General features: G+C 42.8%; 1 protein-coding gene across 1 annotated transcript in view; it reads left to right on the top strand.

Moving 5' to 3' along the window:
* Positions 1–1940: 1940 nt before the first annotated feature.
* Positions 1941–9503, top strand: part of MYOM1 (myomesin 1) — a 94448-nt gene continuing 86885 nt past the window's right edge. Inside the window, exons 1-2 of the mRNA XM_060277896.1 lie at positions 1941–2058; positions 3273–3348. The gene's annotated coding sequence lies outside the window, so the exon portion shown is untranslated. The remainder of the gene's footprint in view (positions 2059–3272; positions 3349–9503) is intronic.

Genomic DNA, 9503 nt, shown 5'->3' with positions numbered 1-9503 from the left:
GGCTTTAGTCCACGAAATCTTACTTAGGCCACAAAATAAATGTCCTAAACTTGAAAACTTCCGCAAGACCAAGTATTCCCAAGAGCCTAACGCGACCGCCCCTCTGGAATATGTGTGCCGGGAATTACGCACAGTCTTGAAGAATCACCTCCCGCCGAGTTGGTGTTTCGTGTTGCATTGCATGCCATATATCAGGGGTGTCAAACTCAAATTCATCGGGGGCCGCATCAGCAGTTTGGTCACCCTCAAAGGGCCGGTTGTATCTGTAGGACTGTCACTGCATTCAATTATTACTGTTTTTTGTAATAATGTAAGTAATAACTAGCTCTGAAAGCAGAAACATAGTCAGAATAATGGCAATTAGATATTCAAATGTACAATTATTGTACAATTTATTGAAAAATGATTTTTGGTAACTGCACTGGGTGGTGGAGGCTCGCTAGGGTTTCATGCAGGACCTTTGCAGAGCTACTAGTACCTGGAGATGCTGGGGTCCTTCTGCATGCAGGACAGATGTTCTGCCAGTGAGCCACCACCCTTCACCAAAGGGACTGGCTGAGGTTGACTCACTGAAGCTGCTCTCCTGGTTCCAGGGTTTAAGGGCCAGAAGTATAAAGCAGCATCCTATGTTTCTGAGGAGAGGGAGGGGAGGAAGGAAGGAAGGAAGGAAGGAAGGAAGGAAGGAAGGAAGGAAGGAAGGAAGGAAGAAAGAAAGAAAGAAAGAAAGAAAGAAAGAAAAGAGGGAGTGGGAGGGAGAGAGGAAGGAAGGAAGGAAAGAGGGGAGAGAAAGAAGTGTAGGAAATAAGGAAGAGAATAAAGAAGGAAAGAAAAAGAAAGAGGGAGAGAAGACGGAAAGGGAGAAAGAAGGAAGGAAGTAGAGGAAAAGAAAGAATAAGAATGAGGGAGAGGAAGAAAGTTGGGAAGGACGGAAGGAAGAAAGGAAGGAAGGGAGGGAGGAAGAAAGAAAGAAAAGAGGGAGCAGGAGGGAGAGAGGAAGGAAAGAGGTGAGAGAAAGAGTAGGAAAGAAGGAATAAAGAAGGAAAGAAAAAGAAAGAGGGAGAGAAGACAGAGATAAAGAAGGAAGGAAGGAGAGGGAAAGAAAGAATCAGAACGAGAGAGAGGAAGAAAGAAAGGGAAGGGGGGTCGTCGCCTTGATTCAGCGCCAGAAAAGAGCATTTCCCCGGCCCCAGCTATTTGTCGGCGCTTTGTTGGCGCGGCGCTTCAGCAGCAAGGTCCCACTGCTGGGTCCCGCTGGCTGAGGAGCTCGGCGGGCCACATGACGAGGTCTGGCGGGCCGGATTTGGCCCCCGGGCCTTGTGTTTGACACCCGTGCCATATATTATGCTACCGGGAAAGGGACCAGGCAGGAAGAACGCTGTCAGTTGAGTAACAATCCCCTGCAGCGCCAGCCGTGTTTGCTCGCCCCAGACTTGAGAGGCGCTTCGGTGGAAGGCTCCTCCTGCGGGTGGCCGAGATTGAGTGGCGAACACCTCACATCCGGAGCTGCTGCCGCGCTTGAATCACTCCTGATCCGCTGGCGGCCAATGTGCTGGAAGGAGACGCGGCCCCGGGAGGAGGAGGCGGCGAAGGCGCGGCCTTTCCAGAAGAAAGAACAGCCTGTGTGACTTGCAGCGGGTTTGTGCGGGGCAGCAGCTTCCTCGTTTGGAAAGCAAAAGTTGGCACTGCTGCTCTCGCCGCGTGTCGCCCCAGTGCCCCAAATCCTCCTGTGGCGTAGCTCAAGTTGGAGAGAGAGAGAAAGTGTGTGTTGTGAAAGTTGAAGGCACTTCCCTTCAAAGCTCAAGAGGGAGTTTGGCTCTTGTGGGTTAACGACCTGGTCCAAGCGACCCACGGAAATTGGCTCGGAGAAAAAACAAAATCAAACAGGCCTAGGGCTCCGTTAAAGGAAAACAACAGCAACCAACACACACACACACACACACACACACACACCCCTGTTCAGTGAGCTTGAACGTTTTCTACAGGGGAAGGTGTTTTTGTTGGAAAGAGTCGAATGTGTTTCTCAGGCTGAAAGGGAGTGACTCATGGAATTTGCTTCAGGTACTTTTTTCTTCCTCCCAGCTGTTTTGTCTAAGATTACAGCTGGGGTTTCACACAGCATACTAGTTCTTAAGTAATCAGAGGCAGTTTTTTTGTTTAAAGGAGAGATTAACAGGCTATGTCAAGAACAATCAAAACAACCTGACAGGCCTAGCAGCTGTTGTCCTTACTCACAGGCATGCTCATGTTTGCCTATTATTTTGGGAGAGCACCCAGAAGTTTACCAAGGAGGACAGTTCCGGTATCTCTTCCACTCCCTGTAAAACTATCCCACAGATAGGCCTGGCACTGGCACTTGCTAAGATCGGACACTGGCCAGGTTCCCTAGGAGTGCAGAAAGGCCCCCTTATTGACCTGACTATACTGCCACTCCTTGCCCTGCCCATTTTATCAGTGGGAAGCAGTGCCACTTTTAAACGGGAGCCAAACTTGGCTGCATTAGGGGTGCAAGTGTTTAGAGGCCCATCAGCAGCACTTTGCAGAGCCCCCCCCTCTCCCTGAAGTCTGATGCCAGCCATAACCACAAAAGGAGTCTTCTTTCCTACATGGAAAGCACTAATGGGGAAGAAATAAGGTGGTGCAAACCTACTTGGAAGTTGTGCCTGACCTGGAAGGCCCCGGCTCCTTAATCCTGAGTGAGGATCCTGGTTACTTTGCAGCAATGGAAAAACACCCAGCATGTGTTCAGAAAAAATATATCCCATGTTTATTATTTCACATATTCCAAGACTGAGTTGTGGAACTTTAAATCAACATTTGTTTAGGGTGGCTGGAAGGACACACTGTGATGCATTCAAGTCCTGTTGAAATAAATCTAATTAGAAATGCTATTTAAATTGACTTTGTCCAGTGCACACAAACTTTCAGATCTCATTAATGGGTCCTACTTGCACATGAAGGGTTGTGAACAGTTGGTCCATTGCAATAATTATTAATCAAGTTTACTTCAAAATCTCATAAACAGGACTTACTCCTAGGAACTGCATTTAGGATTATAGATTTGCAACATAATCATATGCATGTCTACTCAGAATTAACTCCTGTTGATTTCAGTGAGATCTGTTCCTATATAGGACTGCAGCCTTCATTTCCTGTCAAGATGATACTGCTTTATTTACATGTAGTTATTGCGATACATAAATTACCACAACTCCCTAAAACCCAAATACTTAACACTTCATAGCAACATTTTGTTATCTCTTTTATCCTCGCAGTGATTGTTGCTTCCCAGATGAGGTTGGATAGTTCTAACTTGTGTGCGCCTAATCCAGACTGAGTTGCAACTGACAGGTAAGATAGCTATAAAAAACGTCATCCCTGCTGGCCTCGCCTCATGGGCTTGGAACCCACTGGAAGTAAAATGTCATATATTGGACTTCAGAGTATCCCAGCTACCCCATTCAGGCCCCAGAGCATTATATTCTTATGTGCAACCCAGTCTCCAAGTGATAAGAAACTTAAGGGGTACCAGCACTTACCTCTGGTTCAGTTTCCTTGAAATGAAGGTCACTGACAATTGAAGGGTCTTTTTGATATATGGTTTCATTCTTGATATATGGTTTCATTTACACATATGTACAAGTCGAACATAAGATGGAAGGGTTCACAGCACTAACAGTCCAACAGATGTTACTTTTCAGTGCCACCTGGTGGAGCAGACTATTAAATCCATGTTAGTCAGTCCAGAGACTGAATCATTCTATAGCATTCTGGAATATGCATAAATTCCTGAAATAAAATGCTTGTGTCCTTTCTGACAGTAAACCCATCTGCACGAAAGGTTCCATGCATGTCTACATAACTTGTTTGCCTGCTGAGCCCTTGTGGCTTGGCTTGCCTAACAACATTTAATGTAATGTGCAAAGTACTTAGACACGTACCACAGGTCAACAGATAAAGGTTTATGTACCTGCAGTTTTCCAAGTAAAATGGAGATTGAGATGGATCACAGGTCCTGTGTGTGGGGGTCTTGACATGTGTGCACACACAACACACTCATGATGCCCAATGCAAAATGCAGAATGGGTCTGTAGATAGAAAGGCATGCAGCAGAATCTCACGGCTCCACCACATCTTGACTATAGACAGGATGCTACCTAAGACATATCAGTCTAACCAACAAAGAGATAGAGAAGTCACCATAGAGACAAAAGTACAAGGATAGTCTGGGAATCTGGAGATTCCCCTCTCTCTCTGTCTTAACTCCATGCAAATCCCTCTTCTGCAAGCTGAGTTGCACTCAAACTTCCAACAAATTCTATATATGTCTACTCAGAAGTATATAAAACTGCAGACTTAATGTATTATTTATGCCAGAGGAAACTGACACCAATAAATTAATATAATCCAGGAATTAATTCCATTTTTCCAAGGGAAATTTACTTTCCCAGAGCACATAAAATTAGAAATGTGCTGAAATTAAAAGATTACTTAATCAACGGAATAAGGACTATAGAAAGTAACATATACAAAGTAAGTTTGTAGTCAAACCTAAGAGTTCTGTTTACTTTGATATTAGACCATGAACATCATGGTTAGCATCTATTTTTTATAATCTGACTACGACAAAGGTGAAGACTCCTGCAGTAATTTCATTGGCAATTGGTTGCTCCTCCTTGGCATTAGTTTTTGAAGCATGTTGTAAAACAGAAAGTGCATAATTATTTCAAGCAACTGAAGTGGAAACCACCAGCTGTCCCTTTAGATTCTGAAAGTTTTCATTTCCATTCTATGACAGCCTTGGATTTGATTCTGGCAGTATGTTGATAGTGAATGTGGCTGACAGTTAATTCTTGATAGGATACGGTGGGCTCTGCACATTATGCAAACTGATCTTCTGCAGTGCCAAAATATATTTTCAGTAGAAAAAAAACTGTTTTGCTATGATATCCAAACTCTTGTTGCTATGAAGAGACCCAGGGGGAAATCATGTTAATAGTTTGTAATTAGAAAATAATTTGGTAAATTTTCACCTGTGGTCAATCTAGGTTACATCACTACTTTGTTAAAAGAATACTGTAACTTTATTGAAGTTCAGATCAGCCCAAATCATTAGCATTTATAAAGCTGTGGGAATCTCATTATGATGTCTGACTTGGTGTAAGGCAGCTCCCTATCCTCTTTATTAAAAAGCCTGGATCATTTTTGCTCCAGGTTGCACATGATTGTGACTGCTCTTGTCTGCAAAGGGGGGGATCTGTGTATGAAATTGTCAAGGAAGCTCTCTATATGGTGGCTTGATAGTTAGCAAGGTTAAATGGAGTTCTGTCAAGGCAGGATTTTAGGGGCAGAAATCCAGGGCTTCACCCAGCAGAATGAACAAAAAATCCCTCAGATGGTGACTTACCACCTTTTGTAGTGGTTAAGTAAACACATTACCACCAAAAAATGATAGCTTCCATGAGATTATTCAGTCTATAAAGAGTCTAGAAGTGCCTTCCAGTACTACTGGTTTCACACAGAAGGTGCCTCATTGCACAGGCAAAGTTTGCTGGCAGAAAGTGGAGATTTATTTCAGTGCAAGAAAAGTGAAGTGTCAATGACCAAATGAAAGGGTGAAGCAGAGAGTAAAGAAGAGATAGTGACTGGTCCAAAGTCAACCAGTGAGCTTTATTGTTGAGTGAGGATTTGAACTCACAAATATCCCCATTCTTAGTCTTAACATTCTAGTAGTGTCATTCCTATAGGAAGAGAGTTTGCAGCCAAGATAGTAACAGAGGCTACATTCAAGCAACATTTTAAAACAATCTTTGGGACGCAGTCTTGTTCCATGGACGGCAGGCTGCAAAGCAATACACCAGACCATAGTATAGCAGCCCAAGGTCCTCCTCGTTGCCAACAAGGCTTGCTCATCCCATGCCAACTGACACATACTAGGTCTGTGGGCTGTATCCAGCTAAATCAAGCTCTTAGTAGGTCCCATTGAAATCAGTGGACTTCAAATTGGTTGTGACTAATTTAGGTGTATTGATTTCAGTGGCTCTACTCGAAGCATGTTTTGCTCATGTTTCACAAACTGTAGGGTCAGAAGGGGGATCTGGACACTGTTGCTAAGGTCCCCTGTGCTCTATTTTCCTTGTCTCATCTACTTTTTTGCAAAATAAAAAATTCAAAAAAGGGACAAAAACAGCATTTTTAAAAAGTCAGTTAAAATGTCAAATAGTAAAAACAGGTTTAGGGGCTCAATAATAACTGTGAAATTTAATCTCCTTAATTGAAAGTTAGGGCAAAAATGTATTTGATGACCTGAAGCAAAGGAGCACTTGCAATTAATTAAAATACCTTACAAGTATAGATGCTTTCCAGGGAAGTACATGGGTGATGAAAGCTTTCTAACAGCAAGGAAAACATGATACAGTATATAAAAGGTTGTCTCTGATAGTTTATAGCTAGTCAGTAAACACAGTAAACAGTATTTCTACTTAACAGCTAGCCCAGGTGGGCTTCCTCCTCCTGTCTCAGTTTTGATCTTGTAGAACTCAACAAGAGGATGGGGGCAAAATTATAATTAGTTGGTTTCACCTACCATTGCTGTGTTTCTGTCCGATATTGGCTTTGGCTCCACCTGCTGTTGGCCTCCCTGCATTCCACTCTGCCAGTCTCAATGAGAAGCATGTATGAGAACTGCATTGAGTTCAACTGAACCCTGCTCATTCCATTCCTGTCCAATGTGTGTGCCTCCCATATCCCCAAGTGACCCTTCATCTCTGCATAACACAAGTTAAATCACATGAGTAACTGTTGGGGACTGGGTGGAGAAAAAGGTGATATGTACCGGTATGTGTTGGGGAAATTAAGAGGTTCCCTTTCTGGAGGTCAAAAATAAGATAATGAATTCAATAACAATACATGTTATATTGATGCATTCTTTTGTAGTGACTTCTGCAACTGAGATTGCTACCCCTCATGTGCAATTAATAAATATTATTGAATTCATTAGCTTGTCCTCCTAATTTTTCCTGCATATGGAAACTCCCATTTTGTGCAATGCCTCTCAGACCACCTGTACGCATAGCCCTGTGTCCATGGTGGGAGATGGAATGAAGAGAAAGAGAATGCTGTTGGCATCACTACAAATGGGCATTGTACTTATGCTCAACTGGATTAAGTCCTGGGAATGTTAATAAATTTATTATCGGCCCAGCATATTAAGTACAGTATAACTGGTGTTTTCATTACCTTGAAATAAACTCTTGTGGAGCAAATTACTTGAAGATTCATAGCCTCGCTGAATATAATGACCCCTGCTATTTTAGAACATGACAGTTCCAAAAAACTCTATAGAGAAGTTTCCATGGTTCTATAATAATCTGGTAACCTGATCATACTTTATTCCCATCCTACAGTGAGGAAGAAATAAACTTCACGGACAGGCAACTTACTCTACTTACTATTACAGGTGTGCTCTAGAGCTGGGGTGGTATCTTCCAGGTGTTGCGGGACTGCAACTCCCATTAACCCTATCTAGCATGGCCTGTGGTCAAGGATGATGGGAATTGTAGATAGTTCAACAATAGCTGGGGACCAAAGGTTGGGTACTGTTTGCTCTGACTGGATTACAATGGTGGTGTGACACACCACCCCTTTTGTTCTGCAGAACCTCTATCCCACTGCTGGTGTTTGCTAGCTAACATCAGGACTGGTTCTGGGACCAATAGCAACACTTAGTATCCTGTGCTAAGGATGCATCCATTGTCACTGAGAAAATGACAAGATGTGGCAATAATAATTTTAAAAACTCTATTAAGGAAACAAGGTAAGGGACTGAAGTTAGTGTACTGTAACTCTGTTTCAGCCAGCAGTTTGTAAGAAGAGAATTACTGTACAGTCAAACCTCGGTTTATGCCTACCTCTGTTTGTGACTGCTTTGGCGAGCGACCGCCCCGGACCTGGAAGTGTTTACATCCAGGTTCCGCGGCATTGGATGCGCAGACACAATCTGTGCAGCTCGCGCATGTGCAGAAACGATCTGTGTAGCGCGTGCATGCGCAGAAACGTCCTATCAGCGATTCGTACACGCGCAGAAGCGTGCCTTCGGGGAGCAACCGCTTCGGCGAGCGACTGCCTCCGCAGAACGGATTGTGATCGCAAACCGAGGTACCACTGTATATATACTCTACTGTTAGAAGTTTTAAAAGCCAGTATCCTCAATCCATAAATTGTTGCTGCTTTTGAAATAAAATGATTTGGTCATTTTATCAAAACAGCAACAAACCCCTCAACAGGGTTTAAAAAATAAGCATTTATTGCATACTTGGCAAGCAGCCTTTCAAGAATCTCTTGCCACAGAGATCCTCCAGATATTCCAGTATGATGCACTGTAGTAACCATGCCCTTGACAGCTGCACACACACTCTTGGGAAGGGGAAGCTGGCTGGCTGGTCTGTGGCAGGGTACTTTGTTTAAAGGAGGAAAAGATTAGCTATCTAGACAGAAGAGAATTTTTAAAAACACAAATCATTGCAAAATGCCAGCTTCAACAGAACAAGACTGTGTAGGATATGCACAAGTCTGGCATTACGATAGGGAAGTTGAGGCCCAAGAAAATTACAAATAATTTCAGATTAAGATAACAAATCCAAACCCAGATACATCTCACAGAATAAGCATGCTGGGGAATGTGATGGCAGGACTTGAACATTAAAACAATGGGAAGCTAAAGGAATCAACTTGATCTGGGGTATAGCTTAATTTTTACAAACGTTTGTTCTGCCTTCCTTAAGGTTAAGCTAATAAAAAATGTAGTTTTCTGCAGTTTTCAACTATGGCAGAAAAATGCCTCAATTTGGAATACAGTATTGGTAGGATTTGACTACATTATTGATCGTTTCAAGCCTTCCCTAGGCGTTTCCAACAGTAAGCACACAACTTGTAGACGTCAGACAAAAGCATATATCCATCTTGGAAACTTTGTGTGTTTGGTCTCCCAGATGGTTGTGATCTCTCATGTGTTTCTCACAGCAATTTTGAGCTGCTCATTTGTCTTCCCATTGGACTATTTCTCCTAAGTGCACATGGAAATTTGTTCTAACAGTTGGATGTGGCATGTGCCTGTAACGTCCTTTCCATGCCGCAAGTGGGTAGATCAGACAAAACAGAGATCTCAACCTTTCTCCAACTTATTCTCCAATGCACAGTAATTGCTTATAGATTGGTAAATAAAGTGTTTCCAGTCCATTAAAAAAAACTATCATTTTGACACAATTCTATGAATTATTTTAGGGAACAGGAAAAATAACACAACTGCTGCCTGCTAGATCAGATTAAGAAAGGGAAGCTCCTTCTAAATTTATAAACACAAAGTTTATTTATAAACACCAAAATTCAAGTGTTTGTGAGTACAGTATCTGCTCTACAAGACTGGAGGCCAGAAAGCAGAATCTGAAAAGTTGCCAGTAACTAATGCAGGCATCCCCAAACTGCGGCCCTCCAGATGTTTTGGCCTA

Source organism: Zootoca vivipara, chromosome 8 (assembly GCF_963506605.1).
Source record: "Zootoca vivipara chromosome 8, rZooViv1.1, whole genome shotgun sequence".
Taxonomy (NCBI): domain Eukaryota; kingdom Metazoa; phylum Chordata; class Lepidosauria; order Squamata; family Lacertidae; genus Zootoca; species Zootoca vivipara.
Note: the sequence above shows the minus strand (reverse complement) of the source record. Positions and strands in the feature narration are given on the sequence as shown.